Raw genomic sequence first — 25,561 nt, forward strand, 5'->3', positions numbered from 1 at the left:
GGAGTTGAACCTCAGTACTGTTCTTCGTAGCTCTCAACGATCCACTTCATCCTCCTTGTCCCTGCCGCTTTCCCAGAGCCCCTTTCCGGGCCAGACTCCGGGTTTATCCTTCGGGCGTTCCAGAGCAGCGTGGACCGTGCGGGAGTTTGCGGTGTCGCTAGGAGCCGGTGTGGCTCCGCTCGCGCAGCGCCCGCGCAGCCCGCCAGGGGGACCCCGGCCCGCCCGGCGGCGTCTGATAAGAAAGACTCCGAGGGGCGTGGAAGCGAGGCGCCTGCTACCAGAAAACCGGATTCCGCCGGGACTGTGCCACTGCCCTGGGGACTGGCGGGTCGAGATCTCCCGCTCTGCTGCCCGGGGTTCCACCCCAGAAAGGGCGCGCCCTGCGGTGGGTGTGTCCCTTTCCATCCTCCGGCCTTCCAGCCCCGAGAAAACCTCCTGCAAGCGAGTATTTTATTTCCAAATATAGGTCTGGTCTGGGTGATCCTGGCTCTAGAAGTGCAACTTTGCGGCTGGGGCGCGGGTCGGGGGCGGGGGGCGGTGAGCGTCCTGGAGTGGGGAAGAACAGATCCTGCCTGCACGGATCACTAGGAGGCGGGACACGGCCGGGAGTTCCCACGGGTCGTGGGCGGTGGCGAGATTGGCTCCGGGCAGCTGTCGTGCGGCTACGGCTACGCTCCTGGAAGCCAGCCTCGAACCCATACACAGCCCCCCACCGGCCTCTTAGGCACTTAGGGCGGGAGGTTTCGTTGGGATCCGTCTGGAGCCGAGCGGAAAACTTTTCCCTTCCCAGTCCCACGGCCTCTTTTGTCTTTCTTGGCGGCTGCGACGCCAGAGCTGCGAGTCCCTGACCCCGGCCCAGCGCGCCCCGCCTGCTGACCACCAAGGGCAGGCGCGCTGGGATTCCTTGCTCCCTATGGCGGCGGCCAGAGGGCCCCCGACTAGTGGGAGTCCCAGGCAGCTGAGCGCCCTCCCCTCAGAGGCTGAGGCTGATCCGAGGGTGCGGGAGTAGGGACGTCCCCGTCCCCCCACCACGGTCCTGCACCCCTCGCCACCCGCCCCCTTGCCTGACTCATCCGCCCCCGGTGGCCGCGCGGCATCCGCTGCCCGAGCCCCGCCGGGATGGGGAGGAAGACAGCGGCTGCCTGCGGCTGCCGAGATTTCTGCTGATGCCCCCGACCCCAACGCCGCCTCCCTCGCTAGCCTCCGGAGGCGCCAGACGTCCCAACAGCTCTTGGGGTGAGAGCCCGGAGAAGCGACTGTACCTCCAAGTCCCCGCGCTCAGGACAGGTGAGGGGGAAGGAAAGGGTGCTGTCGGGGTGGGGAGATGGGTGGGCAACCGCAGCAGCCGAACCAAGGCGTATCTTCACCGCCCCCTTCCCCTTGCTTCAGCTTCCAGAGTTAGGGTAAACACTGTCTCCTGAAGTTTGGGAAATAAACTAAGTCCACCATCCTCAGCTCTAGATTCCCCGGTCCCTGGAGCGCAAGACCAGCCCTGCGGAGCAGTCTCCGAGAGCCCGGAGCCTTGGCGCGCCTGGCTGGGTTTCTCCAAGCTACACCCTCCTTTGTTTCCGTTCCAGAGTCAGCTTTCTCTGTAAAGATGTTCACAGCGTTAATTTATAGTAGTCCCTGGCAGGAGCAAAGTGTGCTCAGGGGCTCCTAAAGCATTTTCTGTCAGTGGTAGTATCTACATAGGCAAAATGGAGAGGCGAAGCATTATTTGCCAAACTCAGCATTACTCTTCTCCCTGTACAGTCTGTCCTTAAGAGAAAGGGCTGAGGGTTTGCAAGATTTGCCTCATTAATCATTCTTTTGCTATAATTAATTGTCCAAGCCAGCATTTCATATTGGGTGGTTGTAAGCTCTCTACTGTGTGTTTTCTGCCCTTAGGTTTACACTGAAAATTGTGTGTGTGTATTTGTGACAAAAAAAAACAACAACAATTCATTGTTCAGTACCAGGCGTTGGTAATGTCAGAAAGTCATATGCTTCACATCTATGTAATTTACTGATTGTAGTCAACCGCGGAACACCATAGTCTGGTGTATGTAAGAAATAAGTATCCTGAACTAGTGTCTCTTACCTACCTTGCTTTTTCTTCCAAAGACCTTCAGGAGTAGTGTGGGCAGTTGTATATATTGAAAACATTTCAAGAGTCAACAACTGTTCTTACTTTTTGAGTAAGAATATTAAACTTTTGGTTTTGCAGTCAAACCAAGGTCTGGTGTACAGTAACAGCTGTTGACTTTGATGGTTTGTCATGCCTTGCGTTGCGGTAACACTTACTACGCAAAATGACCTTCAGTTTAGTATTTGGCTATTGATACTAGAATATAGAACCGTTTTGTGAAAAGTAGGCTAAATTTTGAATCTTCTTAAATCTTACTCTATTTTTCTGCTACTGTTTACCCACCCATACAGAAGCACTGGCTCGTAGTTTTATGCTTTTCAAACAGCTTACATGAAGAGAAAGTGTCATTTTAAACTAAATATTTCCACTATGTGGAAATATAGTTAAATGCTTTAGCAATTTAATGTTATGGGGTTTTTTTACTCTATTTTAAAATTTTATTTTAAACGTTGTTCAAGTACAGTTTTCTGTCCTTTACTCCCATCTTTTTTTTACTCTTAAAAATATATTCTGAGGTGTTAGGAATGATTTTCTCTAAGGAAGTCCTAAATAGAGAGCCCATAACTGTGAGATGATTTAGCTGTAATGTGTAACCCTGGTTATATATATAGCTTTGTATCCCAGGCTGGGGAAGCTCGGTGAGAGAGAGTTGTGGCGTGGGGCGGCTCTGTGTGCAATTTCCAGGCAGTTGGCACAGGGAGGTTTTACCTGTTGCTTCTGTGTCAGGTCCAGGTAAATGCATGTAGTGTCCCGAAGATACCCGTAGTCAGAACGGGTTCTGAAGGAAAGATCATTGTGAAGAAGGGTGACTATACTTGTTATTTTAACTTGGAGACACTTTTAGTGAAGATTTTGAATGCACCAAGAGTTCGACTGTGGTAGCTGGACTGGTGTACTTTCCACATTTTGACAACAGCTTGTTGGGCAGAGAAAGGCAACTACTGATGTATAGGGGGAGTAAATCCAAATTGTTTGTTTAAATGTTCTCATTCTCACACTGACTCTTCTCTTAAAGGAAAAGAAATTCACCTTTAGCTTAGGGAAACCGGGAAGAAGAAAGATAAAAGCAGATGTCACATTTTGTATTTCTGAAACTAAATAAGTAGATGATAAAGTATGTCCTCATGGCAATGCGTATTGCTTTTCTAATAGAATGCAGAGTTTAAAAGAGGAGGTAGTTTAAAAATAAATTTCATTTAATGTTACTCTCTTTAAATAGGAGACAGCATGGGAAGTCTTCGTCAAGGGACACACAATTGGAATAGGAACTTGTGTGGAGACGAAACAAATCTGCAGTGATATGACCCTTTTATTTTAGTGAAGAATGTCTGAATTGCAGTTTTATCAAGTGTGCCCATTTCAGGACTTAAGGTCTGTTTTGTCTGCAGAGGTGTGACATGTACCCAGCACTGAGAAAGCACAGATGAACACTTGTAGGGTCAGGCTCCCTGCTGCAAGGCAAGGTAGCTACTCCTATGGGAGCTTACAGACTGCTGAAAAGGGGACAGGAAAATGTGCCCCGGTCACTAGGGTCCTGGGGTGGTCCTCGAGCATTAGGGGTTGCCAAAGGCATTGGAAGGGGAATTAGAAAAACCAAGTTGTTGTCCTGGCCAAGCCACTGATCATGTGACCCTGAATACATTCCTCGGCCTTTCTGAGACTTCGCCATCATTGACAGATCAAAGCTTTTGGACTGTGATCTTTCCGTCCTCTTTTTAAAATACTGCTTGACAGTCCTAGGGGAATTAAAGAGAGGGAGAAATCTGAATGGAGTGGAGAGGTGTTGGTGCCCTTAGTAGAGCTAGGGTGGGGAGAGGACACAGGGAATGGGTGTTGTGGTGATAGTAGGAGGTAAGGAGATCTGGCCTGGGGCATCTGGCCCGTCTGTGTTCACAATGCACAGTCAAGTAAATATAAATACCAGCCTTCGCTTAGTACTTCATGGTTTTCAGTGAGTTTTCACAAGTAATGGCAAGTGATTTTCACAACCCAAGAAGCAAGTAGAGCGGAAAGGTGATGAAACCAGGACTAATGCTGCACAGTAGCTCGGAGGAGCAAGCTCCGTTGCCTTTCTGCAGAATTTGTAGAGATAAGAGAAGCTAAATAGGACATGCTTTGGAAAGCTTGTGGAAATGGGAGAGAGCGATAAGGTTGGCTTCAGATTTTAGTGGAGGTTCAAACTTCTGAGTAAAAATTTAGGTTACATTCTGGAAGGGAAGGGTCTCCAGCTATGAAATAGAGACTTGAAATCTCTTGAATTCTGATCGCTGTTGAAGTTTAGTCTGATGACTCCTGTCTGTGCCGCCTGTCAGCTCACCTCCCTCTCCTTCCCCAGCAGGAATTCTGGGGATTTGATTATTACAGAGTCATTGATAAGACTCTTCCAAGAGCTTTCAGTGCAACTGGTAAAGGGAAATACTCATATAAAGGTGTGGATTTTGGGGCCATTGTGTTGTGCATTAATGGGATATGTTCCAGTAACAGGTTATGCTTTGAAAACTTTGTTGCTGGAGGTGAAATTACACAGAAGTCACAGAACTTCCTTCCTGCAGTGTCCTCTTCGTCTGCTCAAAGCATTAGGTGTATCAAGGGGGACAAGCCCCTCACCCACCACCCCACTCTGTGTTCCTGTGGAAGAGAGTTGGTCAGGATTCATCTGGTTATACATGTGAGAGTTAACTAGGTTAAGCAAAGAGGAAGATTTATTGGCTCACGTGACTGGAAAGTCCAAAGGTGGACTTTGCTTCAGTCAGAACTGAATGCCAGAAACACACAATTTTGTCAGTGTTCTTTCTTTCCCTGCTTCTCAGCTCCTCTTCTGGGTGAGTTTCATTCTGAGGCCCTTTTCCACGTGCCAAGAAAGATGATTGTCAATGGTTCCAGGCCTGCATCTCTGGGCGTTAGATCCATAAGAAATAAGAGGTCCTGTTACTTCTAGTTCCCATTTGCAGAAATCTCCTGGAAGCACTTGGATTGGCCCTGCTTTGATGTCATTAAATGAGTCTCTGTGCCCATCAGAGAGGGGTACCATGGTAGCCTTAGACTGGGCCATGTGTCCAACACTGTGTATGTGATGCTAGTGGTGGGGTGGAGTGGAGGAGACTATTAGGAGCACCATGACGGACAGTTCTGTCCAGTCACATTGAGGTGTGGTTCTCCCAAGTTAATGATGTGGTCAATCAAAAACAACGGACTGTGGCTGTTAAAGAGAGTTGCCCACTCCTTATTTGGGACAGTCACCTGCATTGTGATATCAAATTTGCACAGGGAGACAACTCAAATGCCATGCAAATTCCAGAAATGAGACCTTCCTCCCAGCCAAGGCAAAGCCTGGTGACGAAATAATGCCCCTTATGTCTTGACGTTGCCAAAAGGACTGCAGTTCACAGAATAGTATTGCATGAGGAACCCACCATTTATCTATATCTGTGTACTTTTAGCAAACACTTTGTACCTTATTTCCAGCTTAGGAATTTCATTTCCGGAAGCCCTGGTCACTTAGAGATCATGAGATCGGAGGCTCCTACTTCAAGCATTATACATCAGTGAAAGTCTGAGCAGGGAAGTGAAGTGATGGACACAGAACTATTGTTTATATACATTCATTGGGTTTGCGGGAGATGGGCAGAGGGGAAGCAGCAGGCTCAGATGAGGGTTATCACTTAGGGTATAGGTCCCAAATTAGAACACTGGTATATGTGGACAACATTATGAAAGTCTGGTGAGGTTGTATGTCAGGATGAAGGAGCATCTGTATGAACAGGAGCATTTTTGTGATGAACTGGATTAAGAGGGACTAGACCAAGTAGATGGGCGGGGCCAGTAGGTGAAATGGCTGTGTATTGTGGGCAGGTTCACAGCAACCAGACTGTGTAGAAAAGAGGCCTGTGGCCACCAGGAGTCCTAGGGACAAAACCTTTATATGTGTAGCACTCACTTTTATTGAAGACCTACCTAACAGACTAGATCCCATGCTACTACATTCATTATGTTAGACCTCATAATAGTCCTCTAAGGTGAGAAAACTGAAAGTTAGGGAGGTAAGGAACTTTCTCAAGGTTATGTGGTCATTAAATGGTGGAGCTAAGACTCAAATCCTGGAGGTCTGAAACAAAAAGCTGTGCTTTAAGACCCTGTGCAACATGACCTCTCATGCCGAAGGTCAGAATACAGGGTGGCAGGCCAATTGAGGGACAGGTGCCGTGCTGTGCCTTCTAATAGGCAACCAAAATGCCAGAAGTTCAGTTCAGACAGAGAGGGCGGGATAGAGGTTATCAGGGTGAAGGTGCAGAGCAGCCATGCTCAGAGGCAAACTGGACAGGAATGCCAAGTTAAAATAGATTCTTGGTGTGGGGTCTGGGATGTAGCAAGGGAAGTGGATGGGAGTGGTTTCAGGAACAGGTGGGCAGTTCTGTAGAACAACTAGGGCTTAATTGTTGATCTGACAACAAGAACTCTACCATCTGCTCTGACGTCACATTTTCATCCTAGTGTAAGTCACTAAGAATATGGAATGGGCGACTGACTCCTCCTGGGGAGACTGGGTTCTGTTAGTAGTCAGTCCCTGTAAAGAAAAAATAGCTAGCAATTAGAGTATTTTCCATGCACCTTACATACATAATCTCACTAAATCTTCATGAGAGACCTAGGAGGGGAATTATTAGGGCTGTTTTTTTTTAAACCCAGGAAATGGTGGGGGCTTAGAGCGGTTGTTACTTGCTCAGGCTTCTGGAGCTAGACCAGAAGATGACCAAGCGGTCATGGATACGCAGCTCCGTCTGAATCTAGACCTCTTCCTGGGTCTTCAGGGAGTCATCCTGGTCCTCGCAGGGCAAGGTCAGTTTCAAATTGGGCCATAGAAGTGGGGAAGGCAGCAGGGGCATATGTTTGTACAGGGAGACCATGAGCTAACGGTCGGACATCTGGATATAAGAGATGAAAGCAGGTCATCTGAAGACAATGGTCTGGCAGGGTTATATCCGGCATTGGCAGAAAACCTAATAATCTGGTACATTGTTTTCTGCCTCAATACAAGATCTCTGTCATTATGTAGGATCCATACGTCAGCAAGTCAGATGTTTGGACGACTTAATTTTACTTGCTGATTTCAGTTGAAGAGCAGGGACCTCTGCCAGCTGCCATGGCCTGGATTTACCTTTATATGTACGGGTACACATGATAAATAAGAGAGGGAGAGGGAGAAAGAAAGAGAAAGTGAGGGAGGGAGGAGAAGAAGAAAGAGAAGCACTAACACACACTGAATGTGTTATAAAGGTCTAAATGAAACTATTTACTAATGGAACACCATTGTATCATTCCCCAACAAATGCAAGGTCAAATTTGTATCTTCTTAGATGTATGACTGGAGGTGGGTCTTCACTATGTGTAGTGGACTGTGTTTATATGAGATAAGAGGAAGGGGAATGAGAAGATATATGAAAAACCATATTTGAGGCATTTGTGAGAACTCATAGCCTATTTGGGGAGGTAAGCAACCATGCATGAGACTTTTAAAACAACACAATGGAATAATATGATTTTTAGAGTTGGAAGGATCCTTTAGAGACTAATCAAGACTATAGTACTAGCTAACATTATGAAATACAAACATAACAGTAGCAGCTGAATGTAAGTGTTATGGAGACTAAAAGAAATGGAGCCATCGGAAACCTGGAAGGTTTCCAGGAGGAGGAGGAGAGTTCTGCTGAATACACGTGGGCAGAGAGATGAAAGGAGAGCATTCCAGGTGGGACTGAGAACTTGGCGACAGTGTGCTGATTGGGGTAGGAGGGTGTTTAAGGGAAATAAATGGTAATGAAAAAATGCAATAAAAATAAATGAAAAAAAAAAACAATAAGAAAAGAACTTATCAGTGCTCTCCAGCCAGATACCACCAGGAAATTACATGTAGTAAAATAGGGTTTGCTGCTTATTGTGGTGAGTGAGAATATACACTATAGGGAAAAGTGGGGCATCTCAGTAAGAGGGTGTTAGAAATTAGTTATTATGGCATTTGGGCTGTGTTAAGTGCTTTGGGAGAGAGATTAAAGAAGCAGGGCTTTGCTCTGGATTGGAGCAGGGATAATCCTATGATTTTGTTTCTTACTTAATCTTACCTAAAAGGAGGCAAGGCCAGAGAAGCTAACACTATAATTGGCAAAGAAGCATCAGGCTCTCAGTAGCCAGATTAGGGAGACATTGGTCATTTTGGGGCTGGATAGTGTTTGTGTTTTTGTTTGTGTTCAGATATGAGTACCGGTGGTCTTGTTTCTGTCCTGATCCGTGATGGTCATGAAGCATCCTTGTCTGGTGTGGCTGTTCTGTGGTACCATTTCTGTCTAACAGGGGGACATCAGGTTGTAGCTGTGGGTGCAAGGCCAGCTCTCAGGTGTCAGGAGCTACCCTGCTCTTTCAAAAACTGGAAATGATACTCTAGAGTATATCACATTCCATGCACCAACCAAGATTTCCATTACAATAGGACTCTGTTGAAGTGATTTTTTAGATAATGCTAGATAGTACTATAATCTTGATTACCCTTTAAAGATCCTCCCAACTCTAAAAATCATGTTATTCCAAGTTGTGCTGTTTTAAAAGTCTCATGCATGGTTGTTTACCCCTCTACTCTAATAACTGATTTAACAGGATTTATTACATGGCCACTGTTTACCCGGTGCTGTGTTAGATTCTGGGGATGTCAGGATGACAGCAATCTCAGGAGTCTCATAATCTAATGGAAGAGCCAGATATAAACCAATGATCGCCGTACATTGAAATGAAGCCGGTAGAGGTAACAGAATAGGTAAAGAATGCGAAGGTCTCTCGGAATAAAAGTAATGCTGAGCAGGAGCAGGCTCTTTCGCAGATAACGAGCTAATCACAGAGGTGCTGATAGGTTGCCAGCTGCTGTTCCTTTTTGAGAATCAATATCTTTGGGCTGAAATTCAGGGTGAATCAAAAAAAAATATCTCAGTACTGATTTTGGCATAGGAGAGGCACAAATTTTCACTCAGGGAATGTACATGTGCAAGTATTTGTAATATTGTAGAGTTAGCGTTTCTGAAGTGATTTTATTATTTCTAGTCATGAAAGCAGTACATGCTCCCAATAAAAACTTTGGAAAATATATTAAGTATAAAATATCAAGGAGAATATTTTCCTATAATCCAATGACCCAAAGGCAACCATAGCATTTTGGCATTTTTCTTTCCTTTTATTTTTAATGAATTTTTCCATAGTCAATAACATATTACAACCTACTCTGTTTGCTTAACTTCATGTCCTAAATATTTTCCAACTTCCAGGCAAGCTTTATTAATGTCTGTATAATATTTGATTGTATGGATACACCACAATTTATTAGTCATTCCTTCAAAATTGGACCTTCAGGCTGTTTCCAAATATGTTATTATAAATGGCACTTTGATGAACTCTACAGATTTCTGATTACTTCTGTAATGAACAAGATCCATGGGAAGGGTAATTCCCGGGTCAAAGGTAATGAATGTCTTAAGGTACTTGATGGTTTAATGCAAAACTGGTTTGTAGAATAGGGGAATTTGTGATTAACAGTACACAGAAATACCCCTTCACTATGCACTAGGGGTTTGTTTTTAAAATTAAAAAAAAAATGTACTACACCATGGTTGGGTAGCTCGGTTGGTTGGAGCGTTGTCCTACACACCAAAAAGGTTACAAGTTAGATTCACAATCAGTGAACATGCCCTGGCTGGGGTGGCTCAGTGGATTGAGTGCCTGCCTGTGAACCAAAGGGTTCAATTCCTAGTGAGGGCACATGTCTGGGTTGTGGGCCGTGGCCGTGGTGAGGGTCGTGTGAGAGGCAACCATGCATTGATGGTTCTCTTCATCTCTTTCTGCTCCCTCCCCCTCTCTCCAAAAACAAAAAGTTAAATCTTTAAAACATCAATAAACATGTCCTAGGGTGAGGATTCTTTTTTTTTTTTTTTTTTTGAAAAAAGCTATCACTTCAAAACAAGTAACAGTTTATGCTCTCAACTGATTTTGTTCCTTTGTTACCAAAAATTGCCTTTTAGAATGTATACCGGTAAAAGATTGTTATGAACCACTCAATTAAAAACGTATTTACAAGTGTTCTTGACTGCAGACGGGGCCGCAACAGAGAGAAGATCAATGCATCTCAGAGCCAATGATATGCACGTTCTGGGCGGGCACTCGGCGGACCATAGTGCCGAGAATCTGCAAGGGACTTGTGCTGAACTTTCGAATTTGAATGAAATATTGTTAAATATAGAAAAATGATGCAGGACAGGAGCCCCGCTCTGCGGAGCCAGCCCTCTGCTGGCCCCACGTCTGCAGCTGGGCGGCCAGGTCCTTGCAGTCCCGGAAAGCCGTGACTGCTGTGCGCGTGGTCCCTACGCTGTGCGGTGGGCTGTGACCCAAGTAAGGGCAGACCCGTGTCTGTTTTATTCCTGCGTGTGTCCCCAGAGGGTGGCCCGGGACCAGGCTGTGCCGGCAGGTAACACATGTGGTAAGATGTGTTCTGATGTTTGATGTGAGAACAGTTGGGATTCCCCGCCTTCCCTCCCCTGACCCCACTGGGGAACCTCTCCTCCATCGTTCACTGATTCCCTCACCGCACGCTGAAGATCTTGAATTTGAACCTTGTGATTGCCTTCCCTTTTCCAAAGAAGAGCACCACATCATAGGATCTAGTTTTCCCAGTGATGCACTTTGACTCATTCCACAAGCTGGAGGAACTTGAATGTCATTTAAACTGCGAAAGAGTTTTGTTGTGCTGTGAAAACATTACTTGAGACTACAAGGGAACTAGTAAACTTGCCCTAGCGGTCAATGGGAGGTGGATTTTGAGTGCCAGTTTTAATTTTCCACAAATGCTATTCTCCTACAAAAGTAATTCACAACTAAAATGGAAATAATTTTGGTGTTCTTCGAAAAGTTGAAGGAGAATATTATGCCATTATGACTCTATTTTCTTTTATGGACCTCAGTCGGTAATTTGGAACAAAATGGTTTTCATTCATTTGTTCACCAAATCATTATTTAGTGAGAGTCTCTCAACAGTTGCTATTAAATGACACTAATTAACTGTAAGATGTGAGGCACATTGTACACAATGATAATATAGAAAACCATGTAGAAAAGCATGACCTATCCATCTATTATTTGCTTTCTAATAAGACATGTAAAAGTTCTCATAACATGCGCGAAATAGAAAACACAACTCCTGTGGGAGGTGCACTAGTTAATAATTGATTTAGTACATGTTTGGAGCCTGCAGCTCAGAGCAGGGTGGGGAGCCAGACACAGGTGGTGGTGCACATACATTATAGCCGGGAGGATGGGCGGCAAAGGAGTGAGTGCATTTCGGGGGTGGGAAGGGCTAAGAGGAGAGTGAAGGAACCTGATGTGGCAGACCGCCTGGGCTCCTCCAGTCAGTGGCTGCGGAGGGGCTGGTTGTGTTTGAGGCTCTGGAACTAAGGCCTTTAAAATAATCAGGGGCCAGCCTTGCCTATTTGGGTGGGAAGGGGGTAGGCTTCATTCTCCGTTGCAGTGGGAAGCCATTAGCAGGCTTTCCTTTCGGAGTGTGACAGGTGAGGTCACTTACTAGAAAAGGAGCCCAGGTCAGGAATGGAAAGTGGTACCTCTTCACTGTGATGATAGCCCTGGGGGTGGGGGCAGAAGCAATATTCATGTTTGTCACTCCCTGTGTAGTTGTGCTCAAAATGTGCCGTGTGTCATGTGTGACCAGAGTCCTTCCATAAACAGTGTATCCACCTTCAAAGGGTTTTTTAATATAAATAAAAATAAGAAACAGTATTATAAATACTGTCTTCTCGGTAGGATGTAAATACCTTAGTTCACGGCAAAGATTTTTATTTTGTGAAGCATATATTTTTACTTTTCTAAAAAAGATTTTATTTATTTATTTATTTTTAGAGAGGGGAATGGAGGGAGTAGGTGAGGGAAAGAAACATCCATGTGTGGTTGCCTCTTGCACACCTCACTAGGGACCTGGCCCGCAAGCCAGGCGTGTGTCCTAGACTGGGAATCAATCCAGCGACCATTTGATTCTCAAGCCAGCGCTCAATCCACTGAGCCACACCAGCCAGGGCGAACCATATATTTTTGAATTGTATATTCTATACATTCAGTAAATGTTTGTTGAATTAATTATATTGAATCTTCTATAATGTCAGGGAAAAAAATCACTCTAGCATATAAAATCACATTTAAACAGTGTTTTCATGAAAAGACCAAATAATTTTTTGAAAAAACTTAGGTAAAATGTTAACTGTATTCTGATATTAATAATATTTTAAGATTATATTCAAAGTGTTAAAAATTGAAATATTGAAAATTAAAATACACAGCTATAATTATTTTTATGTTTCTCCCCACCCCCACCTCCTCAACGTAGGGAGAACGTTCTGGAAAATCCATCTGTTAGATCAAGCTTTCCTTATCATCAGTTAGTCTTATCACACTTTACTTGGCATATGTAGAGATTCCTTATTTATTTTGTGAGTTTCCCAACCTTTGAACTAATATCTATTCAGGAATCTTCTGCCAACACCTGCAGGGTTAGAGCAAAGCTGAGAGTTTTGAAGTAAGATAATCTATAAGCCTCCCTGATTCTGAGTTTAGGGAAAGGGGATGGTATTGAGTGAAATCATGGATTAATTCACAAGAGCTTCATATTCAGAATGTGGTTAAGTGAGTTCTAAGAGCCATTGCAAAAGGAAGACAAAGATGAAAAAGCACACGCTATCCATGTCCAGGTAACAAGGCCATAAGAATGAGTGTGTCCTCATTCTCATTTCTACTGGGGAGTCCCTGCTCTCCCGCCCCAGCTACCAGAGGCCCACTGTTCATTGTAGGTGTTGGGGGACTCAACCCCACCTGCCACGCCACAAGCCCAGCCCTGCCTTCTTCAGCCTCCTGGAAGGAATGGGGGTTGGAGGGCTATCTCGTGGCTCTCCTGCTTTGTGGTCCAGGGACTAAGCTGCTCTTCCCAGCCTTCTCCCTGGCCTTCATTTACTCTTGCAGCATTGGATGGGAAGATTCTCAATCCTACTTCCTTTTTCATTTCTTGTAGATCATCACTCATTCATTCATTCCTTTATTCATTCAAAAAATATTTTCTGAGTACCTACTATGTAGTATTTTAGGCACTGGATATACGTGTATAACAGGAAACAAAACGAAGTTTCTCTCCTTATGATAAACGTTGTTTCTATCCAAAGTTTCTCTACGTACCAGTTGGAGGAGACAAGCAATGCACATATTAATTTTTTGTGACAAACAATAAGAAAAATGAAGCTGGGCTCAGGGACAGAGAGCAAATGGGTTGGGAAGTAGTGGGGTATAGTCTCAGAAGCTCCTCTGGTGAAGTTGGACATTGCACAGAGACGTGAGTGAAGGGAAGGTAAGAATCGTTAGAATGCCTGGGGAGGACAGTATCAGGCAGCAGGAATAGGAAGAGCAACGGCCTAGAGGAGTCAGCAGGTGAGGTAGGAGTTGGCTTGGAATGTTTGAATAGCAAAGGGCCAAGGTGATTCAAATAAAGCAAGGGTTCATAGAGAACTTTGGACTTTATTCTGAGGAACAGGGGAAGCATCCGCTGGGATCCTAACTGACAGTGAGAGCTTTGCTGGGCTGCATCCTCAAGGTCATTACTAGTCTCAGAAGGAAACAGGCAGTGAGTGGAGGCCTGTGTGTCTGTATTCATCACCTGCTTGATGGGCCTGAACTTAATTCAGGGTTCTCAGAAGCCGTGTAATCAAATAAAAATGACATTGATATAGACCTTGAAGCAAGCATAGCCCAGAGAATTCCAAAGCCAATGGGAGTTGTTTTACTTTGGGTGTGAACAAAATTTTGTTGTGATTTTGAAACAGGGTGCATTCACAGATTCAGAGCATGTGAGCTGAGAGGAGGCTTTTTCATCCAATAGTGGGAAATATGAAGCCCGAGAAGCAGTTTTCTTTTTCTAAAGCCCATTTACCAAATACTAAATGCAGGTACAGGATTAAAATCAGGCTTTTCACCACCTGATCTGGGCCCTTGAATAATTACAGCGAAACACATCCAATAAGGAAAAGAAAACCTGGGAAATTCGGGTTGAAATGAGCTACTAATAAGAACCAGGGCTGCTGGGGTCAAAGACTTGGTGCATTTCCAGAAAACCTCCTTAAACATCAGCATTTTTTTGGTCAGAAGATACTCATGGAGCACTTACTATGATGTAGGCACTGGGTGTGTGTGATGCTGGGGAAAATGCTGTGAATGGGTTGGAGAGGGAGCTTATACTCTGATAGTAGGGGCAAAAACAATTACATCATGAGTAATGGGTGTAATTAGTGCCACAAAAGCATACAGGTTGCTAAGAGAGAGGGCTGTGAGTCATAGGGTTAGTGAATGCTTCCCCAGGAAATGTAAGATGAGATCAGAAACCAGAGGAGCTTGTCTGGAGAAGATGCGTGCCAGAGAGAGAAATCCATGCAGGCGGGTTGAAAAGGGAAAGAGTTTGTGTTTTGTGAGGAGCAGAAAGAAAGCCCTGTTATTGGATCATAGTGAGCAGGGGAGAGAGGGTAGAAGGACAGGTTATAAGCTGGGCAACAGTCCACCACGTAGTGCTGTGAGTGAAATGGGGAGGGTCTGACACTTGATCCAAAGTGCAGGCTTTGGAAAAAACAGGAAGGCCAGGAGCTGACCTACATTCACACAGAGCTCCAGCAGTTTCATGGTGAAGGAGTTGGAGGAGGCAAGAATGCATGAGAGAAAAGAAAACAGGGCTTGGGCTTGGGTGGCGGCACTGAAGATGGAGAGGAGAGACAGTGAAGAGGTTTGTAAAGCAGCATCAGCAGACTTTGGTAACTGACAGCACATGCGAAATTGTGGCTGAGGACATGCCAGGATTTTAGCATGAGCAAGTACGTGGATGGTGGAAGACTATACTCAAGTTCCATTCATGAGTTCAGGTTTGGACGTGCTACATCAGAGAGAGGTGCCTGTGAGACATCCCAAGGCAAAGAGCAAGTAGACATTTCCACAGATGGGTCTGGAGCTCTGATGAGAAATTTGGAATGGAGACATAAATTTGAGAGTCATTAGCATGTAGTTGGTGATAAAGCTGGGGAGAGAACAGAGACTGAGCAGAGAAGGTGACTTAGGCGCCCACTTTGGGGATTTCCACATTTATGGGTGGTTATGGAAGCCTGTGGAGACATAGCAGCCCTGGAAATGGGAGAGGAGCCAGGGTGGGGTGTCATTTGTGAGAGGTGTACATGACATTAGCAGTGAAGTTTGGCACATGCTCCTCAGTGAGCCCTTTCTGAAGATTTGGGTTCCATTTCTTTTTTCAATTCCATCCACCAGTGAAACTCTGATGTTGTCTATAGCCTTCCAACTTTTGGGTGCAATGAGATTAGAAACTAGCTGAAAGTTTTTTTTAATTTCATGTCATAGTTGTTGACACTGCATAAGGACAGACTAGATATACCAGTCATACTTTCACAAAAAAATAACAACAATAGCATATCTGAAGGTCAGTTGTATCATGCTGATTACTAATCTATTTTTACTATCAATTCTATTGCTGCCTTACAATTTAGTAGGTCTTTATATATTTTAAAGCATTTGAATATACTTTTTAAAATGAGACATAATGATATATAACACTATATTAGTTTCAGATGTACAACATGGTGATTTGATATATTATGTGTATATTGCAAAATGATTACCCCAATAAATCTAATTAACACCCATCACCAGAATAATTAATTTATTTTTGAGCCCTGGCTGGCATAGCTCAGTGGACTGAGCGCGGGCTGGGAACCAAAGTGTCCCAGGTTCGATTCCCAGCCAGGGTACATTCCTGGGTTGCAGGCCATAATCCCCAGCAACCGCACATTGATGTTTCTCTCTATCTCTCTCTCTGTCTCTATCTCCCTCCCTCCCCTCCCTAAAAAATAAATAAATAAAATCTTAAAAAAAAAAAGAATAATTAATTTCTTTTTGTAGTGGGAACTGTTAAGATCTACTGTCTTACCAACTTTCAAATATACAATACAGTATTGTTAACTTTGTCACCGCACTCTGCATAACATGCCTAGGGCTTGTCTTATATGTTTATTTTAGAGCATTACTGGGTCACATATCATCTTTGTGACAGATGTTTTTAAAAACCACAAATAGAGTTCTAGGCTGTTTGCTTTTCCTGGACACTACAAGGGAAGTATGTAATTTAAAAGGGGAGTGCTTGAGCAGCTATCAGAAGACTCAGAGGATTACCCTGGCTCTGATCACAAAATCCATTTCAGCTCATTAAAATCACAGAGAAAAACACCTGTTACTGAGGGTGGTCTGTGATGGCCCCGGAGGGAGAATCGCATCTTTGTTTCCGTTTGCCTGCAGAGAGAGACACGCTGGAGAGCTGCTAGTAGTACAGGGAACTAACGCTCAGAAACAGACAATCATTCTCATGTGAAGTATTGTCAAATTAGAGGTGATTAGCTACATTCACTTGACATTTTCTCTAATCTTCTGGTTTAGCCTTTTACTTTTCTATAGTTTCTTATTATATTTAATCATTACGATTCAGTGGTAACTTCATTTACCAAAAGAAGTTATCAGAGTACTTAATAGTGCTTTTATTATGGCCATAGGACCTTCTTAAGTTACGGCCGAAAAGTGTGAAGTGAAAACTCTCCTGGACTGTCAGCCCTTTGGGAGTTAGCACGATGCTCGCCAGAACCCGCTGCCATCTGGCCGCCTCGCTGACGTGGCTCTTCTTCAAAGATATTTTAAAACATATATAGTCAACTTTTGATTCTGTGGGCTATTTATGACTTAAGTGAGATTTTGTTTGACAGAGAGTCCCATTACCAGGGGTAGTTTGAAAATCACTGGGGAATTTGAGCTTTACCACCTAAAAGCTACGCCAGCCTGGTCACATTACTTAACCCTGCTGGGCTCACTCATCCTCAGCGGGGACAACCTGACTGCCTTAGAAGGGTCATTGAGGGTTGCAAAAGGTCATGTCAGTGAAGGATCCGCACAGTGGGTGGCACAAACTGGACACTGCCCTGTGTGTTCACTTCTCTCCTGCTCCCTTCTCTCATTCACCCCCGGGCGCCCTTTGCACCCGTGCCCTGCTGGGTGAAACAGCTGTTACCTCTGCCTGTTATCTATGCTGAAATCCTTCCTAGGGGAAGCACTCTGCGTTTTTCTAGATCCACCTCTTCTGTCCAGTTTTCTCCTGCCTCTCCTGGGAGGGTTGACTGTACCTCCCAGCCCTTTCTCAGTGCTTTGCCCATGCCAGCAATTAAGCCTGATGCACTGAGAGTGATTCTCGCAGCTTCTGTCTCAATCTGATACCAGGAATGTAAGTCGTGAAAGTGGACCTAACGTCTCCCTTGGAGCAGTGAAAAGAGTTGAATGGAGGTTGGAAGGAGGGTTTTCTGTTGTTGTTTTCCGCTAGCGGTGTCAGTGCAGGCAGTACTGCAAGAAAGAGCACACTCTGGCTCTAAGATGTGACCTTGAGCGGTCGCCTTCGGGACACCTGTGGATAGGGGTCTGGAGAAAGGCTGCAGCTCTCTAAGAAGTAGCCCTTCTTCACCTGCCCAGGGAAATTTTCTCCCCATCTTTTGGGGGAGGGGGCAAGGCAGCTGCACTAAGCAGGAACCTGTCTGCTGATGAGTCTGCCAAGTTTCTGTTACTACGTTTCTTCTGTGGAGTCATTCTTCTGAGGCTGGGCTATCCAAGGTACCTGCACTGGCCCCCTCGTGACTCCAGACCAGATGCAAACTCTCTCACCTGGTGAATTGTGTGAGCTCCTCAGGGTTGGGTGTGGGCTCCACTGTGCTCACGACTCCTGTCCGTGGTTAGCGAGTTGCTGAATTAGATTGAATTAGGGCAGCAGCTCTGAAGGGTTCATAGGCACCTGTAGCATTGGGTACAGTAGAGTCACCTTGACTGCGAAGTTGGTCTTATCAAGCGAGGATGTTAACTAGTTCAGAGGAAGCGCCGTCCTGACCAGAATGAGGCAGCCAGGTCGGGCTCGCTGGCACTCCCAGACACCGCCAGATGGGGAGGATTAAATGGCAGTAGATAACCCAGTTCTTTTTTTGGCCTTATTCAGTTTGATGTGTTGTAAGATCCATGAAGCCATTCTAATAAAATTTAAAGTTGAACGCTTGAATGCCTGGCGGCGGCAAATACCCTGGTTCCCATAACTCATAACTCAGCCCTGTCTCTAGATATTGCTTTCCAGGTCTCTCTGAAAACGCTGATCAACGAATTCTGCCCTGTCATGCTCAAAACCCACTGTCTCCATTTTTAAAAAAAACTTTAATGTTTTAATAAATCACATTTGGTAGATGTAGAAATAAAAAGGAACATCAAAAAGTGGTGAATACTGTCTTCAGAATGAGTACAGAATTTTTTTTCCTTTTAAAATTGCTTCTGATTAATTCTGACAGTTACTAAAACTTTGAAGGCCAAATGAACCCAAAGAATAATTTACTTAAATAATATGAAAAAATCACTTTCTTAAGTACTTTCTCAACATCGTAAGTTGGTTTTACCTTTATTTCATATAAAATAAATTTCCCCTTTATGAATGTATTTTTTTAGTTTATTGTAAACACTTGTCCTGGTACTGAAGTTTTTGAAAGCATGCCTTTCTAAAGGACGCATGATGTTCTGTTACCTATGTTTTTAAATTACAGTTTTTAATTAATAAAAAAGGTAATGTTAACTTGTGTGACATTTGGAACCGTCCTTTGCAGTTTCTTTGATTTAGGAAAGAAAAGCATGTTTTTCAAAAGAATCATTGGGTATTTTGGCCTTTTCTATCAATTTTAAGTGATGATCAAATCCCATTGCAGTTAAAGTTGTCAGAGGGCAGATAACTTTCTTGCAGACCTTTCTGATAATGTTTTCTCTTTTTAAAAAAGATTTTATTTATTTATTTTTAGAGAGATGGGGAAGGGAGAGAGAAAGAGAGGGAGTGAAACATCAGTGTACGGTTGCCTCTAGCACACCCCACACTGGGGATATGGCCTACAACCCAGGCATGTGCCCTGACTGGGAACCAAACCAGCGATGCTTTGGCTCTCAGGCCTGTGCTCAATCCACTGAGCCACACCAGCCCGGGAAAGTTTTTTCTCTTTTTAGAAGTTTCATGGTGTCAGACAGTTTGGGATTGTTTTTCTTTTTCTTCAAATATTACAAAAGTTTACATTTGGAGTACATTTATTTACTGCCTCTTTGCAGAAGGATTTATCTCTAGCACAGTGGTAGAGAGAAACACAAGAGACCATTTGGTCGTTTTTAATACAATCTTTTGGATGTACGTGTGGAAAGAAGTAGTCAGAAGAAAAGTGTTTTAGATCTAGAAAGGGAATTCACTTGGTTAACATTGTGTGCCATGCATGTACTATACTTCTGGAGCATTACTAATTATGGAGATTACATAATAACACTTTACATGTCTTACGTTGTGGAGCCACTGCCAGGCCTGGGGGTGCCAGGGCTCCCGCCTGGGATCACCTACCTGCAGGTGAGTCAGTGACAAGGAGGAATGACATCAGGGCTCTGGGGGCCTGATTGTCACCTGGAAGGTGGCTTTTTATGGTCATTTTTATAATCTGTTCTTCCAGTGATATAACGGAGTTCCTTTAAATTCTAAAGAGTTTATTGTCTGGGAATTGTCAGGCCATTCTTGTTGTTGCTGCTGCTAACCTTATTACATACGGCAGTTGTCTGTTTTTGCCAAATCAAAGTTCCTCCAATAAATTCTTTTAATGCACAATAAAGATAAGTCGCTGCCCTGGTAAAACATTCACTGTAAAAGTAGGTTCATAAATCATTTTGTAGAGGGAGGCTGTTTAACAAGGTTGTTCATCCAAACACCCCAGAGGAAATGTCTTTATTGGGAAGCCGTTGTCTAAAGAAAACATTATTTCTTTGCAGTTCTGTAATTTTATAATGACATCATGTTCTGCTTGGAGTAAAAGGAAGTTTATAACCTTTAACCAGCTATCCTTCATACCCTTTTCCATTTTCAAAACTTTTCTAAGAGTCTGAGCATCAGTCAACTCATAATGCTGTGTAATCTCACGTATTATAAATAAACCGCAGGAAGAATTTTCAGAGGAGTTTTTTACAGGTGACCTTTTTTTGCCCTTTGACCATGTTGTGAAAAGGAAATGAAAGTCCCCTTTTTCTGAAATCATATTGATATTTTGGGGGAAATTGCTTACATATTTGTGAGGGGAGGGCTCTTAAACTTGAGCGATCTGGAATTTTCCTACGTTCTTTATTTCATTTGTGTGTATTTATCTGGGTTTACACAATAACTGACACGCAGTTGTTGCTAAAAATATCTAAAGTATTGAAGGAGCTTTCTGGTTTCCGTTCTCTGAGGTGCTCCCAGCCCCCTCTCTGGAAGGTAAATGATGTCCAATGAAGTGAGACAGGAGCTGAAACAGGGGCAGGTCCTGTTCTCTGAACTCAGGGGAAGGGCGAGTGACACGGGTGTGACAGCATTTGCGTGTTTAGAAGTCTCTGCTGAAAGGGTAGCAGCCGCGTGTGCGTGGGGCAGAGCCGGAAGCTGCTCTGGACTGAGATTCTGCCCATCAGAGCGAGTGAGGGCTGCCTAATAGTGCACCGCTCCCTGCCTGCTTTTAGGAGTTCCTGAAGGAAACCATGCTGTTGTCAGCCATAGAAGCTGGCTTGTGGGAATCCATGGTCGTTTCAGACCAGCAGCGAGAATCTGAGAAGTTTAGAGAAGACTTCTAATCTCTTCATCTGAGATGCCATTGCAGCCTCCCCGCCCCGCCCCCCCCCCCCCCCCCCCCCCGTGGATGCAGCATTGCGCAATCTCTGTCCCTTTCCAACAGTAAGGAAACCGTCTGGGTTTAAAAGCTACTCTAGGTGATTAACCCTGAAATACGTTTTCACACGCCCCCACACAGGAAAAGAAAGAAAGAAAAAAAAAAAACTAGTCAAAATATAATCTCAACAGATAGGACCTTGGAACATTTTCTCATATAGCAAATTTGTTTTGCATTACAATACTGTTGTTTTAAAACTGTGTTAAAAGGCGGTGCTTTTGTTTCTCCATCAGCATCTTGGAAGGCCAGGCCCCTGCAAGCCCTCCCTCACAGAGAACCTGTTTCTAAACGTTTCCCTTGTGGCAGAGGCGGTCACATAGCTTACTCCAAAGTGAGTGGGTGGAAGAGGGCTTCTTCTTTAATTATCAATTCTAAGAGGAACTGACCTTTAAGGCTCTAGCTCTATTGTTTTGTGACCAAATGTGTCATGTGAAGGTGGTAGTGCAAGACGTGCTTGAGGAGAAAGAACGAGGGACCACCTGTCCGCAACGGCCGCCCAGACCTCTTGTGTTTATAATAAAAAATAATATTAACAACATTAAAGACCTTGGTAAAAATTCCCATAAATTCCTTTGTAGCAGAACACATGCTTTTGTTTGAATAGGGTTTTGAAAAGGTTAGGCAACCCTGGATTTTATGGACACGACCACCTGATTTCTCAAGTTTGTTTACAGTTGTCTGGGCCAACTTCAGTCTGTGGAGGGAATTCTGGACCAAAATCCCGGCACAGTTTCCACATCTGGAATAGTCATACAGGAAGCTCTCTGGCAAGTGCACTTGGGAATAGACAGGTTTAAACGTTCTGTCTACAAGGGTTTCGAGCCCAGTCCAATGTCTCTTTATTTATTTATTTTTTTCTTTTTGGAAGCTTTTGAAGTCCTGTTTGTTTTTTTGTTTTTTTTGTTTTTTTTTTGTGAAGGAAGGAAAGAACATGTAAAATCTGAGGGTAGCTATTGGAATGTTTTAGAGAATTGGAAATATACAGTGAGTTTCTGCTTCTCAAAATGACTTTCTTTTCACAGATGGAGGTTTTCATGATGAGTAGTAGTATGAGAGTGAAAGTGAGAATGGCAAGTACCACTCAGGAAAGAGGAGGGCAAAATTTTACAGTTCGCTAGGTTTATCATGCTATACACTAGCAGAGGTCCTTTGGAGATCATTGTATCCACTTCAGTAATCCACATACCAGGAAAGTGGAGGAGGCGGAGTTTTAGGTAATAATGAGGCTTGATTAAGAAGCTGGAAAATGTGAAAGGAAGTAGGATTATTCTGGAAATGAGAAGACTTGTATTAATGGTTTTCAGATGTAAGAATTAAATCTCCTTCTTTAAGGAAAAATAAGTTTAAAAGGAAATTTGCTTAAACTACAATATTAAGAAATTAGCTATTTATAGATACTTCTTAAGTTGATAACTTCCAAAACAAATGCTCAAGAGAGGTGTTATATGTGTCTTCAGAGAAAGTGGGACCCAGTCCCTTGGTGTGACAACTTGTTGCTTAGGTAAGTTCTGTTTCTGTTGATGTTCTATGTGCATTCTTGCTTATGTATATGTGTTTCACACATGTATAACATTTCATAATCTAAATTTATACATTCTTATTTTTTTCTATTTATGATAAGGTGATTGACTCCTTTAGTGAATGACATAATTAGATAATCATGCTTTCTCAATCTGGATATCAGAAACGATGGCTGTTAATATTTTATATTTGTAAGTATATATTTGATTTTTAAAATAATTATGTTACTTAAAAATTACATGCATCACTTGATTATAAACACTAACATTACCAAGACTGGAAAAAGAAAGCATTTGAATAGCCTTACTTAATGCATAATTATCATAATTTATGTGAATTATATCAACTAAAATCCATTGCATATAGTAGGTGCTTAATAAATCTGATAGTGGATTGGGACTTCCCAGCAAGGAGCAGATGTCCACTAAGATCAGATGTCGGCAGAGTCCTTCTGGAGTCAGTGCTCAGATTTGTGAGGTTGCTCTCACCCTCCAAGGCAGCCTTGAGTGTTTGAGTCCTCTGCCCCGGTCGTAGTTGGTTCTGCTTCATTGTAGCAGGACTTCTCACCCTGCTTACTGTTTACAGTCTGGGCCATATAATTCTTTGTTGCGGGAGGCTGTCCCCTGCAGTGTAGGATGTCTAGCCGCCTCTGTAGCCTCTACATGTGTTACTAGATATCAGTAACACTCTGACTCAAGTTGTAACAATGAAGAATGTCAATAGATATAACTTCTTTCCCATTAGGAACAAAGTTGCCTTCATTTGGGAACCACTGTTCACAGCAGTCTTCCAGCATTTACACTTTGCCATGTACTAATCAGTTTGCTTGTGCCCCCTCTGCACCAGACAGCCAGCCCCTGGAGGGTGATGCTGTGTCTTTGAGCCAGAGCTCCCACACGTGGTAGGAGTGCAATAAATACAGAAAGATAAAAAGGAACAGATACTTAACTAATCAGTTCTAGGGATTGTGTTGGTTCATTATATAGAGTGGATTTTTGTTTTCTTCTGGACCAAAAGGGTGAGGACTTGCCATAACCTCAAGTCTCTTTTCTGAGACCTTTAATGTCACCACATGCTCAGACTTTTCTCTCCCACCATGTCCTGATCGTTGACAGAATTATGCAGTGCGCTCACTCCAAAGTAGAGGGTGACCTGGGCTTGGCTACCTGAGACTTTAGGCTTCAAGGTCCAGGCAGGTATGAAAGACACCTCTCTCTCTTCCTCCATCAAACCCTGTAATGCCTTCTGCACCCAGGTTCCAACTACCACCTGTGCCCTGAAGATCCCCAAATATGTGTGTCTGGCATAGAACCTTCCTATTAATTCCAGAATCACGCTTTCTAGCCCAGTAAGAGACCTCTTCTTGTACAGTTTGTAATCTTAGACACAGAAGCCCTGTGTGTCTGAAGCTGAACTCATTCTTGTGCTTCTTTTGCTCCTGTTAAACTTCCTTTGGGGTTCTTTATCCCAGAGACTGGTGCCGGGCTCTGGAGTCAGTCTTCTGTTGCCACAGAATGACTCAGTGTTACCGGGCAGATGATTTCCTTACTGCCTCTTCATCTGTCAGATGGATACTGATCTCCCAGGGTGGTTGTGAGGCTTAAATAAGAAAGTATATGTAAATTAGTTATATGATGCATGTAAATTACTTACCAAAAAAGTCTGTCCTGCTTAACAAATGGTAGGCATTGCTAATTGTCCAAAACTTGCTTTAGCTGAATACCTGACAGCCATCTCTAACTTTATCTGTCAACGGTTACCTGTTCCCACAGGACAAAACCTTACATTTTGTTAACCCTACCTCCCATTTCAGTTCCACGTGCCCTGTCCTTCCGTTTCGAGTGCAATGGCTTCAGTGTAGGCCTGGCCTAGATTGGTACAGTAGCCTTTTAACCAGCCTTTCTTGCTTCCAGTTTCACCTTCAGTCTATCTGTGCATTGTCTTGCTGCCTGGGTGGAGATATTTTGTAGCGTCTCCTGTTGTCTTTGTAATGATGGTCAGCCTCTCCAGCACACGGCAGACGGCCCTCTGTGACCTGCCTGCTGCTTACCGTTCAGTCTCACCATCGATGTTTCCCGACACGCTTTAGCAATCTAATCCCATGCTTTCTTGCCTTCGTACCAGCTGTTTCCTTTTCCTTGTTTTTCTTCCCTTTTCTTTGTTGGGTGAACATCTATTCATCTTTAAGACAAAGCTCCATCATCTCTAAATGTCAGAAGCAGTGCTTGGCCACCCTGCCCTGAGGTCCTTGCTCCACCCTGTGCTGACATTTGGTATGTATGTATGTTCTAGCAGCTAACGTGTATAGCTTTGGTTTCTCGGTGGTGTCCCTCACTAAATGGTGATTTTTTTTTAGATTGAATTCATTTTGGTTTCTATACTGAGTAGCTAATTTCTTAGCACATACCAGGTTTGTTTAATAACTATTTCTTGTTAAATAAAGCTAGGATTTCAGAAGATCGAGTGAAGCAGAATAGACTGACAAAATTGTAGGAACAAAATGGAATTGGAATAAGTTGACAGAATACCAAGCAGTTCTGGGTGTTACAGCTTGCTGCCTCCTTTTAAACGGTTCCTGCCTTTAAGGAACTCGACTCCATAAGGGAGAAAGACCAGAGGAAAAATAAATCAATTCTCACAATAGAGGGCTATTTTAAAAGGTATGAACCTAGTATCACGGCATTAGAGACGAAGTAATTTTTCAACAAGTGGAGTCGTGTCGTTGCCTGAGGGCCAGAAATGATCAGCTCAGACATCAAAGGCAGGTCAGGTATGCAGTGCCATGTGTTTCACATCGGTTTCAAGCCTCCAGTGGCTGTAACAGCTGCACCTCCAGGGCTTGATCAGAGGTCACGTTTAGTGGTCCAGACTGTCTTGGGATCACATGGCCTGAACCACAAAAGATGCTCATGTTTTGGCATTTTCGACCTGAGCATTATTAGATTGGTTGGCTGCTAAGGGCAGTAGTCTTAAAAGTCCTTTTTTCAAGAAGATTATTTTCGGGCAA

At 43.7% G+C, this 25,561-nt stretch overlaps 1 protein-coding gene across 1 annotated transcript in view; it reads left to right on the plus strand.

The window, feature by feature from the left end:
- Positions 1-439: 439 nt before the first annotated feature.
- The window catches only part of TMEM200A (transmembrane protein 200A), a 69,757-nt gene continuing 44,635 nt past the window's right edge, over positions 440-25,561 (plus strand). The window contains exon 1 of the mRNA XM_028509415.2: positions 440-1,287. The gene's annotated coding sequence lies outside the window, so the exon portion shown is untranslated. The remainder of the gene's footprint in view (positions 1,288-25,561) is intronic.

This window comes from Phyllostomus discolor, chromosome 4 (assembly GCF_004126475.2).
Source record: "Phyllostomus discolor isolate MPI-MPIP mPhyDis1 chromosome 4, mPhyDis1.pri.v3, whole genome shotgun sequence".
NCBI classification, from domain to species: Eukaryota; Metazoa; Chordata; class Mammalia; order Chiroptera; family Phyllostomidae; genus Phyllostomus; species Phyllostomus discolor.